The sequence below is a fragment of the Ictidomys tridecemlineatus genome, chromosome X (genome assembly GCF_052094955.1).
Source record: "Ictidomys tridecemlineatus isolate mIctTri1 chromosome X, mIctTri1.hap1, whole genome shotgun sequence".
NCBI classification, from domain to species: Eukaryota; Metazoa; Chordata; class Mammalia; order Rodentia; family Sciuridae; genus Ictidomys; species Ictidomys tridecemlineatus.
The window spans coordinates 47394592-47420015 of record NC_135493.1 but is presented as its reverse complement, the minus strand read 5'-3'; the positions used below and the strand labels follow the sequence as shown (position 1 = coordinate 47420015).

Below are 25424 nucleotides of genomic sequence, written 5' to 3'. Positions count from 1 at the left end.
ATCTATTGGCTTATTGAAATTATCTTTCACCTGCTTTATTTTCTGTTTCTTCATTCGTTATATCATCTTTCAGCTCATTGATGTGTTTAATAATCAAATATTTATTGTCTTTCTTTGCATTTTATTTTCTTTCTTTGCTTCTTTTCTTTTCTTTTTTAGAAAAGAAAAAGGAAGATTTATTGGTTTGTTAATAAAGGAGAAATACAGGAAACTCCTATCCCAGAGGTTGTGATTCTTCCCATCAGCTGGAGCAGGGTGCTTTTAAAGAGGCTACATATTGGAGTTGCAATTCACTTGTTAATTTGGGACATAGTCATTTCTGAGATCTTCTGGTACCATACCCAAAGTCTGTATTACTTTGTTCCTATGGTGGGTGTGCAAAAAAAGAACAAATAACTTTGCTTAGAGTGGGGAAGAAAGGTCATCTTGCTTTTCCTGAGATTAGGGAGTGGTAGGAGCAGGGAGAGAGGAAAGGAAAGAAACATGTCCATTTAAAAATAAGTTGCAGTGGCAGAGCAGCAAGGGTTATATTCAAATCAGTGGACCACTGTTACATTTTTCCATTGTTAATTTCTACATTCCATTTCTATGGGAAAATGGGTGATTACATCTCCAAACTTCTTCCTGCTGAAAGAGGGCAGAAGTGGGGAAAGTAACCCAAAGTATTTTTTTCTCTATCAGGTGAGGTGTGGAGAGTTAAGGGTACTCACCATAAGAGCAGTTCAGAGGTCCATGGTGGCTGATGACATATGACTGGACAAGGCATACATAGGGCAGGAATCATGCTAAGAAAACAATAAACAAGACAGCAAAGCATTACTTTTTTGGTAAACAATTAGCACAAAAGCAATTAGCATTTTAGCCAGTTCCTTAAAACCACAAAGACAGTAACTCATAATGATATCAATGAAAAACTGATCAAGTTTTTGAATATAGGAAGTTAGGATGATTTGTAAGTGTATGAGATCCAGCTCAAATTAACTCAGGACAAACATGTGATTCTTGAGTCCTTTGTGATCATTATTATTAGGCACTTTCACACAAGAAAACTTCCTTTATAGCCTCTAACATTACCCTTGGCAGGGCTGACACAAGTGTACATTTTTAGTTACATTTAAGAAAAAGCAACAAAATATTGTTCTGTCTTTTAAATATTCCTTTAGGATAATGCTAAGGCTATTCCCTCCTGCCAGGTGTTTAAGACTAAGTCAGTCAAAACTGAAGTTGTTCCTATCTACTATTAAGAGTCAGCTGAGATTTCTCAGAGATCACTCTTGGGCATGTATGCAAACCCTCTTGGCTCTTTTAGCTTTTCTCTACCAGAAGTGTCATCTACCAGGATGGGTCAGAGTCCTGCTGACCACATGTGAACTCTCTTGGAAGCATCAGGAATATTTCCATCTCCATTGACCCTCACTTTGCAAAAAAATGCACTGGTTGGCTTCTGGTTGTCTAGAATCCTCTAAATCTCCTTGTTCAGTAGATTGGGTGACTCACCAGATTTGTAGGGCCCAGAGAGGGGTTCCATCATTCTCTGGGTCCTGTCTGACCTTAGAGGGCAAGGGCCAAAATGTTTGCTGTTTTTTCCTTTACCCTTTTACTTCCTTGACTTTGATCTCCAAGTTTTTGGGTTTAAACACATAGCAAGCAAATTTCACCAGTCTTAAAAGAGTGAGCAACAGGTTATAACTTAAATATCTATAATTTTACAGTTACTCCTTTCATTTAATTGGGGTCAGTATTAGTACTGGATATCAGCATTATATACTATCTGCATGTGATGGTTTATTATCTCAAAGGAACCCAGGTGGGTTTCTTGTTTGTTTGTTTCTTAAGCAGTACCTCTGCAAAACATTAACATACAATAGTTATAAAGTTTATAAGGAAAATGCAAAATAAAACTAACAGAGAAAACATATTCAGTTTGTGTAATATGAACCAAAAAATGACTTATTTTCTTGTTCTTTTATTTAGCTATAGAGTGTATTCCCTGTTCAAGATCATAGTGATCTTTACAACAAAAACAAACTTTTGAACACTACTTTAAATGAGTTGAAGTCTAGCCTATTTTTGAGCCATTCTTATATGTACTAAGATAGGAGGCAGAGCCTTATCTCAGATAACATGGAGTTGTTGACAAATACCACAATACACCATTATATCTGAAACATGAATCAGAGAAAGACTAAGAGTAATCTTTTAACGTTCTTTTTGTGGAAAAAGTAGCAGAATGCTTCCATGTTTTACAATGTTACCTTAAACAGATCAGGCTCTCATTATTATCTCCCCAAAATGCTTTTAAACTACAATTTCAGTGTGATAAGTAACACAAAATTGTACATATAACTTATTGACAACAAATTACTTCATCCAGCTATAAACATCAAATGACATGAATAAATACCAATCAAATTTTTTTATTTTTATAAAATTTGAGATTTTACTACACATAATTTTAGTTTGGAGAACACCAACTTGACAAGGTACTCTCTTAATCTTTACATTTCACTAAGTTGTAATTTTAAAGTACAATTTAGAATCTAGAATGTAATGGTAACAATAATTACAGGTCTGCATGGGTTAATAAAAATCAAAGGATAGCCTTAAAACTCCTATACATTTAGCAAACAGTGTTAATCATTATAAATTGATTTAGTCAAAGCAAATGATATAAAATAGGTGTTCAAATGACAGTGTGGCCCTTCTATGTCAGATACAATGTATAAAAGAGAAGTTATTGGTTATCTTGCCAGGAAATTTACATAAACTTTATATATATATATATATATATATATATATATATATATATATATATATATATATATATATTTTTTTTTTGGCTGTGTGTGTGGGGCCAGGTACCAGAGATTGAAGTCAGGGGCACTCAACCACTTAGCCACATCCCCAGTCTTATTTTGTGTTAGAGACAGGGTTTCATTGATTTGCTTAGCACCTTGTTTTGTTGAGGCAGGCTTTGAAATCCAGATCCTCCTGCCTCAGGCTCCTGAGCCCCTAGAATTACTGGCATGCACTACCAAACCTTGCTGATTTCAATAATTCTTAAATTTTATCTCTTAGTTTTGAATTAGAAGTGATGCATATTTTGATAATGGTTACTTACATTTTTGTTATTGTACACTGAATGTTCAAGTTCATGTAACTTGTCTCCATGATCTAGAAATCTGTATTTTATATAGTCTGATCTACCAGTGAGAATTTTATCTGAATTTTTTCTTTGATTATTGGGTTTTTTATTCACAGGATTTCTTATAAACTTTTACATAACACTTAAACAAGGCTTAGGCAAATCTAGTTCTCAGAGGCATATGTATAACTAGTCCCATATAATCTGGGTGTTGACTATATTGTTACAAATAACAGTTTTTAACCAGTTACAAAGTAATCATTTGAGACTTTAAACAGGAAAAAAAACTAATTCCTTTAGGACTTAGTTTCTCCCAAGTAATAAAATCTAACAAATGCAATAAAAATATTTTGATAGATAAGAGCAGAACAATGTTTCATACTTTGCTGTGTATCAGTACATTAAAGTTATAAGAACTTTGTTATTAATTATAGCCAATTTAATCACAAACACAAACTTTTTGAGATTTATCTTCCACAGACCTTCTATGACTTACTTACATTCATAATTTTGCATTCTTACTTTGGTCGACTTTCATTTTGGACTTTAGCCAGAGAATATTACTTTACCAGACAAAATACTTTCTCATCTAGAAACATTTGTTTTACCTTCTAACCCTAACCCTAACCGTAGCCCTAACCCTAACCCTAACCCTATATATATGAAAATATATTGCCATACCTATACCTTTCTTTTCTAGTTTTGGACCTTTTTTAAAATTCATATTCTGAAGCAGACCTTATGAATGGTATCTGTGCATTTATTTTTTTAAATTTATTTTTATGTGGTGCTGAGGATCGAACTCAGTGTCTTTCCCATGCTAGGTGAGTGCTCTACCACTAAATAAAAATCCAAGCCCCTGTGAATTTAGTTTAGACAACAAATTTCATCTCAGAAGAGAGTTTGAAAATTCAGCATATATAAAAACTTTGCCTTATTTTTTTTCCTCCGAGGTTGCATTCAAGGGGTTGGAACACAGGATATTTTGATCCTGACCTGCCTGTCTTATTATTATCACATGCACTCAACTTTAAGTGAGTTTCCCACTGTCATTTATACCTGGAGGCTTTTTTTTCCCTTTGACCATTTTCTTATGCTAGGCATATTGTCATACAATGGAAGAGGCCCTTTCCATTCTCTTTTTTAGGCTTCCTTGAGGACCCATTTGCAGAGGCTTCCTACAAAACATAGGTTGGCTTTAGTTTCTGTTGAGAGCCACAGCCGAAGCGGCCCCAGCAAACTTCCAGTTGATTGGCTCCTCTTCAGTGACGCTCATTGGGCTGTTTCACCGCCCTTTCAGACCAAGGAGCTGTTCATTGGGGGACTCTTTTGGCTTCGCCCACACGATCCAGCCAATCGGCCTCAAGAGCGGAAAGAGTGCGGGTTGATGTGCTCACCAAAAGAGTGGCAGTTGGGCTCTGAGGGAATTCCTGGAGAGCTCCCATGGTGTGGTGTGCATTCTAAAAATTAAGTTTGTTTCTGCTTGACAAGTGGCTTGTGAATTGTACCTAGCCAGACTGTGGCAAGTTTCTATCGTTTTTTCTTTTCTGGGTGCAGTTATTTATTCTGTCATTTTCTCCAGGCATTTGGTTTGATGGGATACTACTATAGCAAGAATTGCTTTGCCCTAGTGATTAATATGCCCCGGCCAAATGAGGTACCCTGTCACAGCTTAAAAGGGAAGACTATTCCTTTCTCCAGTCATAAACTGACTGTGCTGGAAACTATTACCACATTGTTTGTAGCCAGTAACCTCCAACATTGCCCCCCAATGAAAAAAGAGGTTGAAGGCATGACAGAAGCCAGGTTATCTTTTTTTTTTTTTAAAGAGAGAGTGAGAGAGGAGAGAGAGATAGATAGAGAATTTTTAATATTTATTTTTTAGTTCTCGGTGGACACAACATCTTTGTTGGTATGTGGTGCTGAGGATCGAACCCGGGCCGCACGCATGCCAGGCGAGCCAGGCGAGCGCGCTACCGCTTGAGCCACATCCCCAGCCCAAGCCAGGTTATCTTTAGCCATTTTTCTGTAGCCCAGGCAGGTTTTCTGGGATTATTTTTCTATTTTTAGATAGTATAGGGCTTGTGTCCTTGGCCCACAATAAGATGATCTGTGGCTGCCAGGGGCCAGGCTGAGAAATAATGCTGGGAGTGTCAACACTAAATTTAAAATATTGATTTTTTTAAAAGCACTCTTTCTTCTCATATTCTGCTATCCTTGCACACCAGAGGCAGTGCCTTTTGGCTCCTTTAAATTAGTTTTTGACTGTTTAGACCCCTTGTCATGCAACTGCACAAATGCCTATACATACAGAATCTTTTTCATATACTTTACTCCTTACAAACTTCAGTTTCAAGATTATATAGTAATCCAGAAAAAAATACTTAAAAAAGTCCAGATTGTGTTACACTAAACCATCTTTCTCTTAGACAGGTTTATACCCATATTTGGCTGATGTGACCAAGATGTCTCTGCTCAAGAGACTACCAGTAAGATCAATGCAGCATGGCCCATGTCTTAAAGGGCCAGTAACAGAGAAAAAAACAGACAAGAAAGGATCACCAAAACCAGGTGGACAGATGGGAACATTTAAAACAGACAGATCCACCCATGAAAATTTATTCTACTCTTTTTACCTTTGACAGACTTACTCCAATACCAAGATTATACAATAATCCAAAAAGCTATTTAAAAGTCAGGTCATTACAGTGAAACACTGAGACTTATAGGCAGCACTTTCTTCAACTTTTTTTTTTTTATCTCTGATATGCCAACTCCAATTGCAAGATTGGGGAAAAAAACAGAAAGAGAAGCAAGAGACAACCAGAGAGAAGCCCGAAAACCATGACTGGCAGATGAGAACCTTTAAATAGAACAGCCAAGATCATTCTCAAGAGTTTACCTATAGAATCAATGCAATACTGGCCACGTCTTAATAGGAGCAGTAACAGATACAAACAAAACAGACAACTAGAGGGAATTACCAATCCCAAGGTCAACAAACAGATGAGAACCTAGAACAGATCAGAAGGAAGTTCATATTCCTCATATCCTTATGTTTTCAAGTCCTGTTTTACCATGACTCCTATAACAGTAGTGTTACAGATGTCCCCAAAAAGAAGGACCAGGTGTTTCTACAAAGAGAAACCCAATGTGTAGGATGAAGTGTTTTGGCACACACACCAGAGGACTTACCAAATGGCCAAGGTTGTCACCATTTTACTGAGTTCAGTTTCCTTTCTCTCAAAGTGGACCATGATGGAACAACCTATACTGTTCAGAGAGAGAAGGCAGAACCCCAAACCAAAAGGAGCTTTAGCAGCTGCTGGGATGCTCCCTCAGTCCCTCCCTTTACTGACAGGAATAGATCCTCTTCTTTGACCCCAGGCAAAATCACCTGTCTCCTAACTCTTTTGCTGTTGGCTCTCAACAAGTTAGCCAGCACCTTGGTATGGATGTGGATTTCCTTGGAGCCAGGCCTGCTAAAGAAAGCTGGAGTGGGTGCTGCTCTTGGGTCCCATCAGGGGTGTGATATTTGTTGCTAAAATTTGGTCCTTGTCCCCAATGCCAATCTAATAATGAGGACATTATTTGCAAAAAAAAAAAAAAGGAAGTTTAATGCTTTGTTAGCAAAGAAGAAACAAAACACAGGGTACCCCTGTCCCTGATGCTATGATTCTCTGGAATTTCTTCCAGTTAGTGTCTGTTGGTTCCTTTATTGGTGAGTTGTAACTATTAGGGTTGGATTATATTATTCTGTTTCCTCATGTTTTCTGAGGTCCCAGATTTGTCCACCCCTTGAGATATATTCTTTCTCTTTGATGTGGGGACCCTTCAAGATAAGATAGATAATAAACTGGGTATATAGTCAGGTTAATAGACCCCAATTAAGACTTTTTTAATGTAAAGGTGATATTTTGATGATTTCAGCCAAGCCTTTGTCCCAGAAAAGCAGGAAAAATGGTAAGGACAGATCTGGATAGAGGTTAGGAAAGTTGCAAAAAGTCTTTGGTCAATCAGAAGGTCACCAGCTGAATCAGAAGACTCAACACTTTCAAATACTTGTTTAACAAAGATTTTGACCAGTGACCCTATATTATTAACCCCTAGGCTGACACACTGGGAAGGAAAAAGACTGCTATCTGACCCTGCTACTCATTTTAAGAAAGCACTGCTAATTTTTTTCTCTCTGCAATAAATCCTACTCTTTTACATTCACCCTTCATTTTCCATGGATTTCATTATTCAAGTTCATAAGAAAAGAACCTGAAGCAAAACTGGTGGTGAGCTCCTTGGGTCTGCTACTATATGGAGAAGGGTACTCCTGAGCACTGAGAAGTGCAACATGCCTGTTGCTATAGCAGCACAGAAAAATCTGACTTCATTGTTTTTAACCCACGGAGCTGATAATAGCACACATTTCTCTGCTGTGATTAGCTGCTAACACTAGAATAGGCTTTATTGTCTGCAGAGGCCTTAAGTTAGAACTCCCCTACTCCACACACTGCAGAGTGGAAATTTTGGTTTTGTGAAGAACTCCAGTTTCACTGGGATGAGTAATTGTTTCTTTAGAACCAGTCCTGTGCTGACAGTACATCTTAGATTCAAAACATATGCTCAGGCTAATCCAAGTGCTAATTTCAATTTTCAGTGACCCTGTGGAAGAATAGAATGCCAAAAGTAACAGTTATAAATTAAAAGTAAATGATATATCAATATATAATATAAATATAATTATGAATGATCTCTACAACTTTCTTAACATAAGCATAATGTGTGAGGTGTAATACAGAATTGACTGAAATGGTTAAAAATTAATAATTGCATAATAAATTGAATTTGAAAATGCAATGAAAATAAATAAGACTGAAATAAGATAAATAAAAAATAAAATATGGTAGAGAGTGGGGTCAGAAGAAAGACTGTTTAAAAAGGGAAGAATAAGATGAGTGCAAAAGAAAAGGGTGACATGGAATAGTTGTTTATAGGAGACACTAGGTATTAGGTAATATCAATCAGTTAGAACATCACTTATGCAAAGATCCAGATTACTTTTGTGTTTTGTTTTGTTTTGTTTCTTTTTTTTTTAAATATGGAACACTTTACAAATTTGTGTATTATCCTTGCACAGGGGCCATGCTAATCTTCTCTGTATCATTCCAACTTTAGTTTATGTGCTGCTGAAGCAAGCACTTGTTTTGTTTTGTTTTCTTTTTCTTATTCTTCTTTTTTAAATGGAGTCTGTGTCTGGTGTTTCAATATTTAGAAACTGCCACCTATGAAGAAGCCATTAAAACAAATTCTGATACCCTTTCAATTTAGCTCTGACAAAACTGGCCAAACATGTTAGGTAAATATGATACAAATATGATCCCCTTCTTGCATGGCCACCTCTATTGGGGGGAGCGATTAGGATATACTACTTTTCACCCTCAGAATGTCTTTTTTAGAGTATCAGTAGGTGAGACCTAAGTTTTATGGGGCAATTGGCCAGATTCCTCACTTTCTTAATCTATAGATTAATCTAGCCTGAATTGCACCTCTCGTTCTAAGAGTACCTATGTGTGTGCTATGGAGACACGGAGGAAGAACTACCCTATCTTTCAGCCACTTCAGTGGTTGAGGGAGGTAGGATTTTTCATCAACTTCTGATTAGTTCCTGACACATGTCCTTGTCAGCCACACCTTTATCTTTCAAAATAGACTGTCAATTTCAAAAGATAGTACCTTTTGCTCTTCTCTACTCTTCTGAGTCCCAGCAGGAATCCAGTATCTCTTATGTACTCAGATTGGCTGTCATTATAAGTACCCATTGATCCAGTGAGAAGTACATCCTAAATACCTGCTCATAACAATTATATAGAAATACATCCAAGTATTTCTATACTAATGGTTCTGTAATTCAGAAATATCACCATTACTTATAATAGTGTGATTATTATTATTATTATTATTATTATTATTAGTAGTAGTAGTAGTAGTAGTAGTAGTAGTGGATGTTTAACCCAGGGATGCTATGTCACTGATCTACATGCCCAGTTATTTATTTTTTGTTATATAAGTTATTGTGAGATAGGGTCTTCCTAGGTTACTTAGGGCCTCACAAAGTTGCTGAGACTGGTCTCAAACTTAAAATCTTCTTGCCTCAGCCTCAACAGTTGCTGGGATTACAGATATGTGCCACCATACCTGGTTCAAATATTCTCTCTAATATTTAGATAATACTAATGAATTTGACTAAAATGTCTCAGATTGAAAAATACTCTTAGTATTATTTTAGAGAAGACTAGGTTTTTACAAAAATTATATATATATATATATATATATATATATATATATATATATATACACACACATATATATATATATTTCAAAAGAATAAGGAAGTTTGAAAATCTAATATTTTAAGCATGTTGAAGTAAAAAAAACCAGTCATATAGAAATTAATCAGAATTACTTTTTAAGAATTGAACTTTACATAACAAAGGTAAATATTTGGGTAAAAAGGCTATTATAAATTTTGTTTTACTGTAATAGATGTTATTTTATTCTATTATTTCCCCTAAATCATTACAGGTTTATCACTTGAGAAAGTTAAAATTGCCACAACATAATGTTAAAAATTATCAAAATATAGAACTTTTATAAGTTAGTTTCTGTAAGGACTAAATGAGTTCAGAAAGGACACATGACATAAGATTAGCATGCAAAAATGTATTAAAATTTTATATATTAATAAAAATAATGGAAATAAAACTACAAATAAACACAATTCTATTAGCTATTGCTCCCCTAAAGTTGAAGCACATACACATAAGTGTAACAAAATATATTCATAATTCATTTGTGAAAATTACAAAACCTTATTCAAAAATAGCAGAGAAATCAGACATGGTGGTGCATACCTCTAATCTCAGAACCTTAAGAAGCAGAGGTGGTAGGACTACAAGTTCAAATACAGCCTCAGCAATTTAGTGAGGCCCTATGTAACTCAGTGAGACCCTGTCTCTAAATAAAATACAAAAAAATAAAAAATAAAATCTGGGGATGTGGCTCAGTGTTTAAGCACCCTTGGATTCAGTCTTTACGATAAAAAATCAAAGTTAAATAGAGGGATATGAAGTGTCCATGATTTGAAGACTCAACATAGTAAAGATATAACATGTCCCTAACCTAAAAGGTCTGTAAATTTAGTGTATATCCTATATTTAGACAAATACAATTTTATTTTAAATTTTATGCAAAATTATGCAAACTCTAGAATAGCTACAAATTGTGAAGTGAAAAAATGACATAGGAGCAACCAGTCTTCTCAATATTAAAACATGATAAAATAATCAATATACTAGGGAACTAGTGAAGGGATAGAAGCATAAATTAATAGAGTTGAATAAAGATCCCAGAAATATGTACACAGATATGCTTAATTAACATCATAGTAATGTGAAAACAAGAAGTTTGATGGAGGAAACTGATACATCAACAAATACTACTGAAACAAATTGATATCTGTAGGTAAGAACATCGAAGTAATCTTCATATCTTATGCAAAAATTAACACAAGTGGATGGCAGACTGTATTAGTCAAGAGATCTGAAGATATAAATAAGCAATAGAATCTGTGCATGTGAGAGATTGATTGATAACAAGAAAATGAAAAACCTAAGAACAAGGGGAATGAAATGTAGAAGTCCCAGAAATTCGAGACCAAGAATCAAGAGCTGTGATATCCAAGAACAGGAGAAGAAGAATTTATCAGCCATAGAAAAGGGAGAATTTGCCTGTTAAGGATGAATTTTAAATGCCTCACAAAAGCCTTATTTTGAAAGTTTATTCACTAGTCTGTTTTCCTATTGAGAGGTAGTAAAGCTTTTAAGATGTGAGACCTACTGGAAGAAAGTTAATTCACTAGAAGAATAACCTTAAAGGAAAGTTTGGGCCTGGTTTCTTATTCTGTCTATTTCCTTCCCAGGCAATGTTGTAAGTATCTTTCTCCACAAATCTCACCATGCCATGATGTTCTGCCTCAACCAGTGCAAAATGATAGGGCTAAGTGACCATCATAAGCTAAAACATCTGAAACCGTAACCCAAAATAAATATTTATTTGTTTTATGTATGTCAGGAATTTTATCACATCAATAAAAGGCTAATTCATGCCCATCTTCCATTTTATTCTTTTTCTCTTTATGTCTTTATTCTCAAGATATTGAATGATGCCTGCACACTTTGGTGATTTACACATACTATGTTAGTCTACTTACTCAGGGCTATTTCTCTCAGAGAAACCTTTAAAAACACACCAAAATAAAGTTCTACCAGATATAGTAAATCTTTAAACCAGAAAAATGTACACATAAAATTATCCATCTCACAGATGAAATGTAAAATGAAAACAAAACTATAAAATAAAAACAGAAATATCTAAAAAACACTTGTGATTTAGGGCAATGCAAATAATTGTTTGGATTAAAATCAAAAGTATAATTTATAAAAGATTTAATTGAGCAATGGAACCTCACAGAATGAAGGAAAAATACTATTCAAAAGATCACATAAAAATATAAACAGTCAAGCTATTTGTAAGGGTTCTGTGTTTGTGATTGGAGTCTCTGAGAGCTTCATGGCTAAGGCTAAGGAAGTTTCTGTGCAGAGGCACAAAATACTTGGCTGCTAGGAAGTTTCTGTGTAAAGTACAGAATGTCTGGCTGCTAGGAAATGCCTGGCTATTGTAGCAATTCCCTGCATGAGGAGGCTGTGTATTAGAGTCTTATCAGACTCGACCTTGACTTCAGGCACACAGTACCTGGGAATAAAGAAACTCTCCACAAAGTTTCACCAAGCTCCACTGCATCTAGACCTGTCCACATAAAAATAACTTTAAACAATGGAATTTCTTGAGAGGTACACAAAACTCCTAATAATTGCACATTGCAACTATTGTATGTAACTGAGGAACAAGCAGCATAATGTTGCTAACTCTGTAACCTGCCTAATGACAGAATGAACAATAATGGATTACTGATGCCAGTGTCCTAATGTAATTATTAATATAAATAAAGTTGCAGATTGGCCATTTGGCCATTCTTCCGTCTTTCCTGCCTCTGCATCTTGTCTCTGTCTCTTTATATTTTTACTTACAGCTATTGAGAAAATATAGTTCCAAAGTACATATTCCATAGAGAACCCAAAACTAGAATAAAGTTTACAGCCCTCAAAACTAAACTCTAGATATCTACTATTGAAATGGTAGCATGAGAATCTCAGTGAATCCATTCCTAAATTAACTACAACTTGAGAAAATTACAGTACCTGAAATTTTTTCTAAGACAGTGGAACAAAGGATAAAATATATATTCAATAAAGCCTACCAATTTTTAATGTTTTTCATTTGTTCTTTTTAGATATACATGAAAGTAGAGTATATTTTGTAAAGAACAGTAAAATTGTGAAGCATTTGAACCATTACAATTTTTTTCACCTTCTATCCTAGATCACCACTATGGAAGTTTTGTTCCAGGTAGGAGTAGCCCAAAACACACAGCTTTATCTTTCCTCAGTTCCTACCATCTTTCCTCAGTTATTAGTCACATGACTAGGGGTATGATCTTTTACCTAACAGGACAATACATCAGAATTCCATCTTCTCTTTTTTATTTACTTAAGAAAATAAGTTTCTCTTCATTATCAATTTTTATAAAATCCTGTGTTTGCTTTTATTGGTTCTTTTTAGTTATAAATTACACTAGAATTTATTTTGACATAATTATACAAGCATGGAATATATAATGTTCTAATTAAGACCTAATTACATATCCTTGTGTTCCAGAGACTAAATATATGGCAACTCTGGTTAAGAAATTTATATATCATTTTCTCCACCAAGCCCATTCACAGACATATTCTCTACTACAAGGGCATCAGCCCTAAAATAATGATAACATCACCATTCTCACTCAAACATGATACATGACAAAGTTTCAAACGAAAGGAAATAAAGAACATTGGAAGATACCACCTCTCTCTATGCTCTGTTAATATTCAAACAAGGGTGGCATAACCACCCCAAGTCTGAAAGCCATGGCTCATAGACTCCCAGTGGGAAAGGCTATCCATATGAACATAGAATTTCAAAGTATACCCCCAAACTAATTTTATCTTGTAAACTATGTGAGAATTAGCAGGATTAAGAGTTCTCTTGAAAGCAATGGAAATTTTGAAGGCAAACAACAAAGAAGAGAGCAGCATTATGGTGCAAATAGTTAAAACATGGGACACCTAGTTTACAGGAGGGAAACAGGGAAATAACCCACTGATGGGCGGACACCAGATAAATGCAGTCTGGACTAGACTTCTCAAGAAAACAGCCTAGTAATTCTCCAAAATGGCACTTGTTATTTGTAGTGTATTTTTAATCATATGGTATATCCTTTCTTTAATTGAACATCCTTCTTTTATGGTTTTTAATAACTTATTCTGTATAGGACAGACCCTCTATCTTCTCTAATACCTTTCTTAAGATATGAATAGATTATGGATCAATGAATCAGCATCAGCATATCAGAGAACACATTCAGCCTTTGGATTAGGGGACTGGCTTATTTTGCTTAGCATGATATTCTCTAGTTCCATCCATTTACAGCAAATATCATAATTTCATTCTTCTTTAAGGATGAGTAACATTCCATTATTCATATATATATATATATATATATATATATATATATATATATATCACATTTTCTTTATCCATTCATCTGTTGAAGGACATCTAGATTGGTTCCATATTTTAGCTACTGTGAATTGTGCTGCTATAAATATTGTAGTGGCTACATAACTCTAGTATACTGATTTTAAGTCCTTTGAGTATAAGCCCGGGAGTGGGATAACTGGGTCAAATAGTGCTTCCACTCCAAATTTTCTGAGAAATCTCCATAATGCCTTCCATATTGGTTGCACCAATTTGCAGTTCCACAAACAATTTGTGAATGTACCTTTTTCCCCACATCCTCAACATTTGTTTTTGCCAGTATTCTTGATGGTTGCCATTCTGACAGAAGTGAGATGAAATATCAGTGTAGTTTAATTTATTCTTCTCTAATTTCCAGAGATCTTAAACATTTTAAAAGAAATTTAACACCTGATCCATAAATGGGGTAGGAATAAGAAAGAATGGAGGAACTTTGGATTGGGCAGAAGGGAGTGAGAGAAGGGGAGGGAGGGAGGAGCATGGAGGTGGGGAGGATGGTGGAACGAATTGGACATTATTGCCCTATGCACATGTATGATTGCACAATTGTTGTAATTCTGCATCATGTATAGACAGAGGAATGAGAAGTTGTGCTCCATTTAAGCACAATATGTCAAAATGTATTCTGGTGTCATATATAACTAATTATAACAAATAAAATAAATGGATAAATAAATAAAATATTTGAGTAGATTAAAGCAAAGGTGATGATTAAACAAAAAAGCAGAAAGTTATGCAATGCATTCAAAAACTTTTTAAAATTTTGGGTTTAATCTAATTCTTAAACATGATTTCTATAAAAATACTTTTTCTATAAAAATCCTTTTATTCCTCATGCACAGAGCTTTTTCAAAGAGTGTAAGTAAAAACAAGACAATTTTTATTAAAAGTAAAAATTTATTTACTAATTTAATTACACACTGATAACAACAGCAAAAATAACAAACACAACAAAAAAAAGAAAAACAGAAATCTATTTTTTAAGGAAATACAGAGAAGGGTGAAGATGCAAATGATTTTTATTTTTCATAAATGCTCTTAAAATTTTTCTCTTCCCCTGAAGATAAGCTCACTATAAAATATTCCAAGCTACTATGAGTGCTTAGGCTTCAATCTTATTTTTGATTTTATGATCAAATCTGATAGTGATAAATATAAGACAGTAGAGCATGGCAACTCTTTAACATATTGTCCATATTTGTGTGACTGATAAATTGAAATAATACATAAGAAAAAAAACTGGAGTGGACTTCCTCAATCTAACCATCTGGAACCATGAACTATCTGGAATTTTATTCAGTATACTGGATAATTGGATCAGGTATGTTAATGATACATTCTGCATTGAGATTGTTAACCTAATTGCCTTATTAATGCATTACCTGTTTAGTGGTCTCAACATTGTAAATTATTTTTTTCCAAGAAAGAAAATGCATTTCTTCTTTTTTTTTTTTTTTTTAGTTGTAGGTGGACACAATACCATTATTTATATGTGATGCTGAGGATCGAACCCAGAGCCTCACATGTGCTAGGCAAGCGCTCTGCTTCTGAGCCACAACCCCAGCACCAATGAAATGTACCTTGACTCTCAAAATACTGCCTCAGATTTGGAAGGCGTTCAAATCAACCTCAACATAGTAGCAAAAATTGTGTTGTACTTGAATCAATGCCTTGAACTACATAAAAAATGAAAAACTTAAAGATACCATGGTATCTAGAATAGACCTTAATAGACTGTAGGACATCTTCCAGTGGCTTGTTAATTTATGGGACTAGTTATTGAATTGAGTCCTCTAGGAAGACCTGATAATTTAGCTTTAATTGAACTTGATCATGACCATGGTCCATTGTTGTTCCAGATTAATTACTGTTCTTGTCACAGCCCGTCAAATTCAAACCTATTAGGTTTCTTGATGCAGAGTCTATGTTTCTTCCTCAGATCTTGAAATCAAAGGGGTAGAGTTGAGGTGTTAAGCTCCTTGTTGATAACATTTATATAATTTTCAGGCTCAAGCATAAAAAATTACATAGATTTTACGTAGAAGATTTCATGTTTGAAATCCACCTTTCCCACTACAGACATGTTGCACAGACTGCATTGCAGTCTCTGAAGGGAAGTATAATCTGTGACTCAAGCACCTTGGTCAGTAATATATTCTCATGAATATATTTTTTCATTCTTATTTCAGGCATTTTCATTACTAGGTATCTTTAATCCAGTCATGTTTATTTCTAGGCTTTTGCTGAAAGTACCTCTTAAAAACTTCTTCATGGAAGAAACAGGAACGAATTCCAAAGACACTTTTTTTCTAAAATCTGACCCCCAATTTTTCTACTCCTATCTCTACCCCAGCACTGTGCCCCTATTTAGGGTTTATAAATCTGCTCTAGCCTTCTACTTATGGCTCCATAAATATTGAGATGATGGTGTCTGTTAAGATTCACCTGATCTTTGTTGCACTGTTCCACAAGGAACAAAGAAACTGAGGAGTCTGTGGTTATTATGTTTATTTCTCTCTTGCTTACCATCTCAGTAAATGATTAAATGTTTCAATGCTACTTTTATTTTAGATTGTGTTTTATTTAGCTTTTCCACTGCTGTAACTAAAAGGCTGGACAAGAACAATATTAGAGGAGGAAAAGTTTATTCTAGGGATCATGAGTTCATAGGTCTCAGTCCGGAGACAGCAAGCTCCAATCCACAGGGCTAAAGATGGGGCAGAACATTATGGCAAAAGAGTGTGGTAGAGGAAAGTGGCTAATGACATAATCAGGAAGCAGAGAGAGAATACACTCAGCTCACCAAATATAACCCAATGACATGCCCCAGTGACCCACCTACTCCGGTCACACCCTACTATTGGCAGTTATCACTCAGATAATTAATACAATGATTGGGTTAAGGTTCTCATAATCCAATAATTTCTCCTCTAAATCTTCTTGCGTTTTTTATTATCTTTATTTATTTCTGTGTGGTGCCACCCACTTGCGAGGCAAGCACTCTACCGAGGCAAGCACTCTACCACTGAGCTACAGCCCCAGCCCTTCATGCATTATTTTAAACATGAGCTTTTGGAGGATAAATATCTAAACTATAACTGATTGTATTTACTTTATTTAATTACAGTAAAACCCAGAAACTTAGTTCTCTCTTTTACAAAGATGAGCTTCTGACAATATAAATGAATAATAGCATGAAAGGTAGGATGGAGATAAAGTTATACAGAAGTGTTGTTTCTATCACTCACTGAAATTTAGTCTAATTTTGAAGCATATATTGATAAATTAGGATATATCTGTATTCTGTATGACTACTGAATAAATAAAAGTCAGTGAAAAATCAGTAAAAGTATTAATGCAGTATTAAACACTTTTATAATTATATAAATGGATTAAAGGAGGAATAAGAGCACAAAAATAAATTAAAATATATGCAAAACAAAAGTACATCAGGAATATTATAAGGCAGGAATATCTCAAATATATAAATATAGAAATTAAATGTAAATGGATTAAGCAATCCAATCAAAAGTCATAGATTTACTAATTGGGTGTAAAACAGCTTACTACTATATATTTTTAACAAGAGACTCAATTTAGACTCAAATGTGAGAGAGATTTAGAGTAAAATGAAAGAAAAAGAAATATCACACACACAAATAAAACAACAACCAGAAAGCTAAAATGGCTATATTAGATTTTAAATAAGTTACTTTTAGAAACAGGGAACAGTATATCACACTAATAAAAGTGTTAACTCATCACAGTAAGAATTATAACACATGTATCTAAGAAAAGCATCCCAAAATATATTTAAAAAGAGTGGTAGAATGAAGGGAGTAATAGAAGAGTCCATCATATTAATTTCTCATTTTAGTACCTCAATGGCATAGTGGATAGAATAAGTAGTTTATCTACAACTAGTAGATTGATGAAGAAACTATTCAAATAACACTATAAACCAAACAAATTTGTCAGACATTTATTGCACAACACTTCGTGATAGTCTTTTTTTTGTGTGTGTGTGTGTGTGTGTGTGTGAGACCTTATCTAGGCCACATGATTTTCAGATAACTGGTACATCATTCCTTTTTTAACCATAGAGAACAGATTTCAAGACTGTTAGTGGATATCTGAAACCATGAATGGTACCAAGCCATATATATACAATTTATTTCTATATATAGATACATAAATTCATATCAATTTTAAAATTCAATATTTTAATTGGGTATTATACTATCCAAATCTCTGGTGACTATAGAAATTGCCAAATAATCTTATTATTTGGGTATGAAAGATACAAACATTGACCTAACCAATCAACAATCAACCAATCAAGGAAAAGAAGATAATGATTGAAAAACATATATATATATATATATATATATATATATATATATATATAATCTAATTATTTATTTATTTATTTTTAACCAGGGATTAAACCCAGAGTTACTTAATCATGAGCCACATCACGTATCCGACCCATTTTATTTTTTGAGACAATGTCTCGCCAGGTTGCTTAGGTCCTGGCTATGTGGCTGAGATGGGCTTTGAATTTGCAATCCTTCTGCTTGGGCCACCTGAGCTTCTGGGATCACAGTTGTGCACCACCTCTCCAGGCGTCACACTTCTTAATTTAAAAAGGAAATATAAAGGTACAGAGATGAATATCATATGGTACTCAAATATGGATAAGTGTATACACTAATGAGGTAGAATTGAGTCCAGAAATACATTGTCATATTTATATTTAATTGAATTTTGAAAATTATGCAAAAGCAATTAAATGGAGGCAAATTGGTGCTGTTTAAAGTGGAAGTCCAAAAATAAATTCGGACTCCTAACTCACAATATATACAATAAATTCACTAAAAATGGATCAAATATCTAAATAGAAGTCTTAAAACAAACTAGAAGAAATCTTAAGCATAAATCATTGATATCTTATATGTTGATAAATGTTATATCAGCTTAACTGTGTTAGGAAATGTCAAAATGTCTTGTACAATATTATTTCAGAATGTGTCTGTGTATGTGTTTCTCAAAGACATTATCAACTGAATTGTAGTATGAGTAAAGAAGATGAACATTTCCAGTGTTTGCACACTGGCATCATTCAATCCACTGAGAGTCTAAGTAGGATGAAGATGTGGACAAAAGATGAATTTGATTGCTATACAGCTTAAGCATTTATCTTTTCTTGTCTTTAGGCACTGGTCTTCATGGTTATTAAGACTGCATACAGGAACTGAGTTATAATCCTGGTTTTCCTGGTTCTTGAGATTGCAGACAGCAAAACATGGGACTTCATGTGAAATGCCAGCATATGAAATAATTCTTTTAATAAATCTCTCTATTTGATATGTAGAATTATATATACACATAATTGTGTATTATATATAGATACATAAATAGACCTCTTTCTCCAAATATATATAGAGAAATAACATATAGAGAGATACCTATACTTAAATAAAGTGACATATACATGACATATATGATATAAAAACAAACATTTTTATGAGTAATTCTTACTTCTATACCTTTTATTTAGGCAAAGTTTTCTAAAATTTGATACAAAAAGTAGAACACAAAAATTACAAAAATAATTAAATTTTTATAAATATGAAATTTGTAAAAATAGATAAGTAATAAAATAGATGATTTTTTGTAAAAATGAAAAAAAATATTTTTTAAATCACCAAGAAAATGAATACAGAATATACATAGTAGGAGAAAACATTTGAAGACTACAGAGTTGATAAAAGACTTATAGCTGAAATATCTGAGAACTATTACAATTCAAAAATAAAATATATACTCTTTTAAAAAAAAGTGAGCCAAAGCATATGAAAATTTGCTCAGCATTTGTAGCTATCAGGGAAATTAAAATCCAAACCATAGTCAAATACCCCTACATATCCACTTGGAGGACTAAACAAACTGGTGTTATACTTTATATATGAGGTATCTCTCAAAAGCTCAGGTGTGAGACAATGTGCAAAGTTTATATGTGAACTGATAGGGTTATGAAAACCTTAACCTAATCAATGCATTAATTCAATGATAAGGATTAACTGGGTGGTAACTATAGATAGTTATAGTATGATTGGAGGAGGTGAGCCATTGGGGGTGTACCTTTGGGGTTTATATTTTGTCATGGTGAGAAGAGCTCCCTCTGCTTCCTTGTGGTGCCATGTCCAGAGCTGTTTAGCACATTACAACCTTCCACCATGATGTTCTGACTCATCTCACGACCAGAGCAATGGAGTTGGCCTTCTATGGACTGAAACTTCTCAAATCATGAACCAGCAAATAAATTTCCTTTTCTAATTGTTTTGTCAGGTCTTTTGGTCACAGTAGTGAAAAAATAATTAAAACAGTTATATTTATGAAGTCATAAGGAGACTGGAACTATTATTAAGAAAATAAAATAGTGCAGTGCAGTGGAAAACAGTCTGGAAATTATTTAAATATCAAAATCAGACTTAGCATATGGTCCTGTAATTCATTCCTTGTGTGTGTGAGAAAGTGTAAGTATAAAATAAATATTTATGTATGTATTAGTGGCATGCAAATATATGAAGAAAAGTTGACAGAATTTAAGCCTTCACTACTTTACTTTCAATAATAATAATTATTTTACACTCATAAGGATGGATTTTTAATATTTTTTAGTTGTAGATGGACACAATACTCTTATATTATTTATTTATTTATTTATATGTGGTGCTCAGTCTCAAACCCAGTGCCTCAGACATGCTAGGTGAGTGATCTATCACTGAGCTACAACCAGAGCCCATAAGGATGGATTTTATAAAAAAAATAAATTTAAAAAGAAAAGCAATCAAAAATGTAAAACAATAAATGATTAAAGTTGTCAAGGATAAGGAGATATTGGAACACTTGTTTGTTTAGTGTAAAAATATAAATGCTGTAAGAACTGTGGAACATAGTTTGGTGCTGCTCCTCAAATAATTAAACAAAATTATCATTATGATTCACTGATTTAACTTTTGGCTATAAACATTAAAATGATTAACAGATGCAGAATGAAAGTTATGGAATCATGACAAATATAATCAATTAATAAACAAAACCTGGGAAGTCAGGCATAAATCTGATACAGGGTCAGAACCCTTGTAATTAGCCCTTGACATAGGAGTAAATTTTCAGCATGGACCAGACAAAGATAGAGCTGTCAATAGTGTGAATTTTCCACCCAGAAAAACTGAAGACAGGAGTGTGCTTCCCAAAAGAATAAGTATGTGGACCAGCAAAGTCTTATGTGTAGGCCTACTGAAGGTCTTCTGGACCCATCCCTTTTCTGGTACACCCAGATCATGATGCAGTCTATGGAGGATGATGAACTTGGTAATATAGGATTTGATGTCTGCCCTGCTGCATTTTTGAATTCCTTTGGGCCAATGTGCTCCCTTCTGCTTCACTAGTCCTGTCTTTTGAAATAGGACTCTTTTATCTTATCTCTTTTTCTCAAGTTTACCTTTGAAATATACAACTGAAATGTTTGAAAAAGACAGATGAAAGAGTTTGTCTTCAGTATTAGGGGAGACTATGAGCATAAATTTTTAGTGGTGGTAAAGCAGTTAAGATTTTGGTGTTCTTGAGGATAGAATTAATGCATTTTGCATTGTGAAACTGATAAGAAACTTAGCAGATATGGGGTAGAATACTATGGTTTGAGTGTATTCTCCAAGTATCCATGAGTTTGAGGCTTGGTCCTTCCTATGGTGACAAAGGGGTGTTGTATGGATCATTAAGAGGTGGAGGCTAGTGAGAGAGTCATAGGTCAAATGAGGATGCTTCTTATAGAAGGGAAATGCAGTTTTTGCAATAGTAAAATTTCACAAGAGTGAGACTGACCCTGAGTTTCTCTCTTCCTTCCTGTTTGGAGATTTGACCTCTCCCTCTTTCTTGTGCTTGTGCTATCTGCCATGTGGTCCTCATGGGAGCTGAACTTGAGCTGGTGCTGTGTTCTTGAATTTCCAGATCTGTGGCCTAAATAAACCTCTTTAAAAAGTTACCCTTTGGGCTGGGGATGTGGCTCAAGCGGTAGCGCACTTGCCTGGCAGGTGAGAGGCCCGATGTTGTGTCCACCGAAAACTAAAAAATAAATATTAAAATTCTCTCTCTCTCTCTCTTTAAAAAAGGTTACCCGTTGTCAGGTATTTTGTTGTAGTAATAGAAATCAAACTCATATGGTATTAAAGAATAATAGTTAAAAGCAGAAACACTGGAGTCAAACACAAGTTCAACTCTTTCCTCCACTCAAGACTCTATATATGTCCTTTTAAAAACTACCTTCCTCATCGGTCAGAATTTTATTTAATTTTTCAACACACATGTAATATATATATATATATATATATATATATATATATATATATATATATATATATATATATATATATATATATATATATATATATATATATGTAATAGGTTGTATCTGCCAGGCAAAAAGGATTCACTTTAAAAAAATGAGAAAATTTATATTCAAAAAAATTTCTTGATAGCCTGATGTGAGAAATGTGCTTAGCTGGCAATCTGCCCCATTAGCTACTACAGTCTACATTAGCCTTCAAGCTGACCTCTTGCTCTTTTTTAATGGTCTCTGCTAATGACAGAGCAAGGCACTTTTAGAAATACCCACCATTTCCATCCAATGTGGGACACTACTAATGAAGAATATTTGCTCTTAAGTTATCTGTACATCTGGCAGAAAAATTTTTCAAAGATCTGCATTCATCACCTGATAATTTCCCTTACATAGTCCTATTCTATCAAAACCCATCACATACTACTACTCAATAAAAACTACACCCTTACAACTTTGATTCATTGTATATTCTTCAAACAAGTTGACATCAGGCACTATTCTAGGAATTGTGACAATAAAATGTATTTTTTCTTCTCAATACATTGATCACTCACCTTAGGGACATTATACAGGAGAACAAAAGAAAAAAAAAAGAAAAAAAACTGAGACCAAATGGATAAATATTTTTTTTGATCTTTTGAAATATTTTTCATTTACTAGATAAGTAAAGTCAATTGAAAAATTTATGTTTTAAGCTGACATTTATTGCCTATTTTTCACATGCTGTGGAATTAAGTATACTATACATGTGAACTCATGTATTCCTCAAAGCATACCATTATGAAATAAATTATCATTATTGTTTCCATTTTATGAGTGAAAATGATACATACATTTTGTAAATTTACCAATTATACATTCTGTATATGAGAATGCTTGAAAAGGTAGATACCCTGAATACAGGACACAAGTTTTTAAAACATTACCACTAAATATAACTATTCCATTAAAAATTTTAAAAAATGAAATTATTAGACATTGTCTTCTGATTCACTGGATAAACAACAAACATATTATTTGATTAAAAATTACTATTATTATTTTTATTATTTGATTTATTTTCTGTCTTACACCAACTTTGTTAGATTTGTCTGAAACAATAATCTTTCCTTCTGATGTACTAAAGTAGTGTGATATTCTACTAAGTTTTCATCCTCTTATAAAATATTTGAATTTATTCTATAATATATATATATATAATTTTAATTTGTTACTATGTTTACATTTACATATATTTTCTGAAATTTCCTCATGGACATGTTTCCTTTTTCATTATTTCATAGGCTATAAGAAACAATTCTTAATCAAAAGGAAAAGCATTCCTCAGAGAAACAAGGTCAGAGTACAACAGCTTTTACATATGTTTTTCAATTTCTCTAATTATTTTATTTCTGCTGTAGGGTATTTCACAAAATAATCTGTTCTTGAAGAATTGAACTGTGAATTTATTAATCATAAGAATAGCATCACACTCTTTTGTTTTCTTTCTGAAGTGGCCAGGGAAATCTGTGGAATCCCTGATACTCTTCTTAATGGGAGTAGTGACAGAATGTCTACTTGTAGGAAATTTACACTATTTCATTTTTTTGTATCCAAAGAGTTAGAATTACTTGAAGCTCCACATTTTTGATTGTTATGAGTTGGTAGATAATTAATTTAAACAAAATAGATATCAATGAATGCCATTTAGGTGAATACTTACAAAATAAATAGTTTTGGTTCTCCAATATTTTTTATTGTAAAGATTTACAAATAAATATTTTAAAAAGTCATATTATATGAAATCTTAATTTTGTGGCAATTAAACACATTGATACCCAATAATTTTTAATATGTATTTTAAACAATAAAATTAAAGAGCACTCACATTCATTGATGGGAACAAGCATATTCAAATGAACTCAGCAGAAGTTTTGTGCCTTAAATGGGAAAACATCAGAAGTTTCCTTGCTCCAATTTGTTTCATTTAGCACAATATTAGTGCTAGTAGAACCATAAAAATGTTTCAGGATTTTATAAAAAAATGTCATAACTCAATGGTATAAAAGGATTTATTAAAAAGAAAGCAAGGGCAGGACGTGATGGTGCATGCCTGTATTATCAGAAGCTTGGGAGGCTGAGGGAGGAGGAATCAAAGTTCAAAGACAACCTCAGCAACTTCACAAGGTCCTAAGAAATTTAGCAAGACCCTGTCTCAAAATGTGTTAAAATAAAAAAAGAACTGGGAAGTTGCTCAGTGATTAAGCATCCCTAGATTTGATCCCTGATATAAAAAAAAAAAGTAAAAGAAAAACAAGCATCTTTCTTATTCATTTTCACATAAGGACAGGAATTTGAAAACAAAAATCCTAAGATATGTTAAATATGCACGGGAATTATTACATGTGCTAGGAAGTAAAATGTCATTATGAGATGCTTGTGTAGAAGATGAATTAGACAAACATGAATTGATTGTTTATACCATCACATTAAATTGTTTTTAACATTCTCCTTTAGGGTTTTTGACTATTAAATCCGTTGCACCCTTCTGTGCATTCCTTTGTGGCAAACTCTATTTGGTGGTGTTCTAAGCTACTGAACTTTCACTTACACAAATGATGTTTCATCTAAAATTTAGTAGATAAACTCCAGTCAGTTGGGAAAACAAAAATTTTATTCAGATGATGGATATGTGTTGCATGTGCACACATAGCTTTGCAATCATATTTGATCTCCAATTTTGAGTATGCATTTTTGGTTCACAAATTAATGTGACTATTTTGGTTTTTCAAACCACAATACTTGGGTATTTCAAATACATAATCCATAATACATTTTCCTTTAATTTGGGAAAGTAGAAATTAAATTTTATTCACATGAAATCCATGCTTATATCTAAATAAAATGTATTTGTATATTTTGCAGAAAGGAAAATCATTATATTGCCATCTCTTTTTTTCAGAGCAAAACTAACAATTCAAATAAAGTTCTTTTATTGAAAATCTGTATAACACACTATGTTTGTGGTAGGCTGAAACAAAGCTGAACTTACCATGACTGTATGATTAAATAAGTTCCAAAATCATATGTAAAAAAATTTAATTGATATTCAGTGGAAACCACAAATAAAAATAAAGTGAAATA

The 25424-nt window shown here is 33.5% G+C and overlaps 1 non-coding gene across 1 annotated transcript; it reads right to left on the bottom strand.

Annotated features, from left to right (window-relative positions):
- Positions 1-8231: 8231 nt before the first annotated feature.
- Positions 8232-8338, bottom strand: LOC120891274 (U6 spliceosomal RNA). Its single transcript, XR_005735650.2, has one exon. It is a non-coding gene; the product is annotated as a U6 spliceosomal RNA (small nuclear RNA).
- Between the last annotated feature and the right edge of the window lie 17086 nt (positions 8339-25424).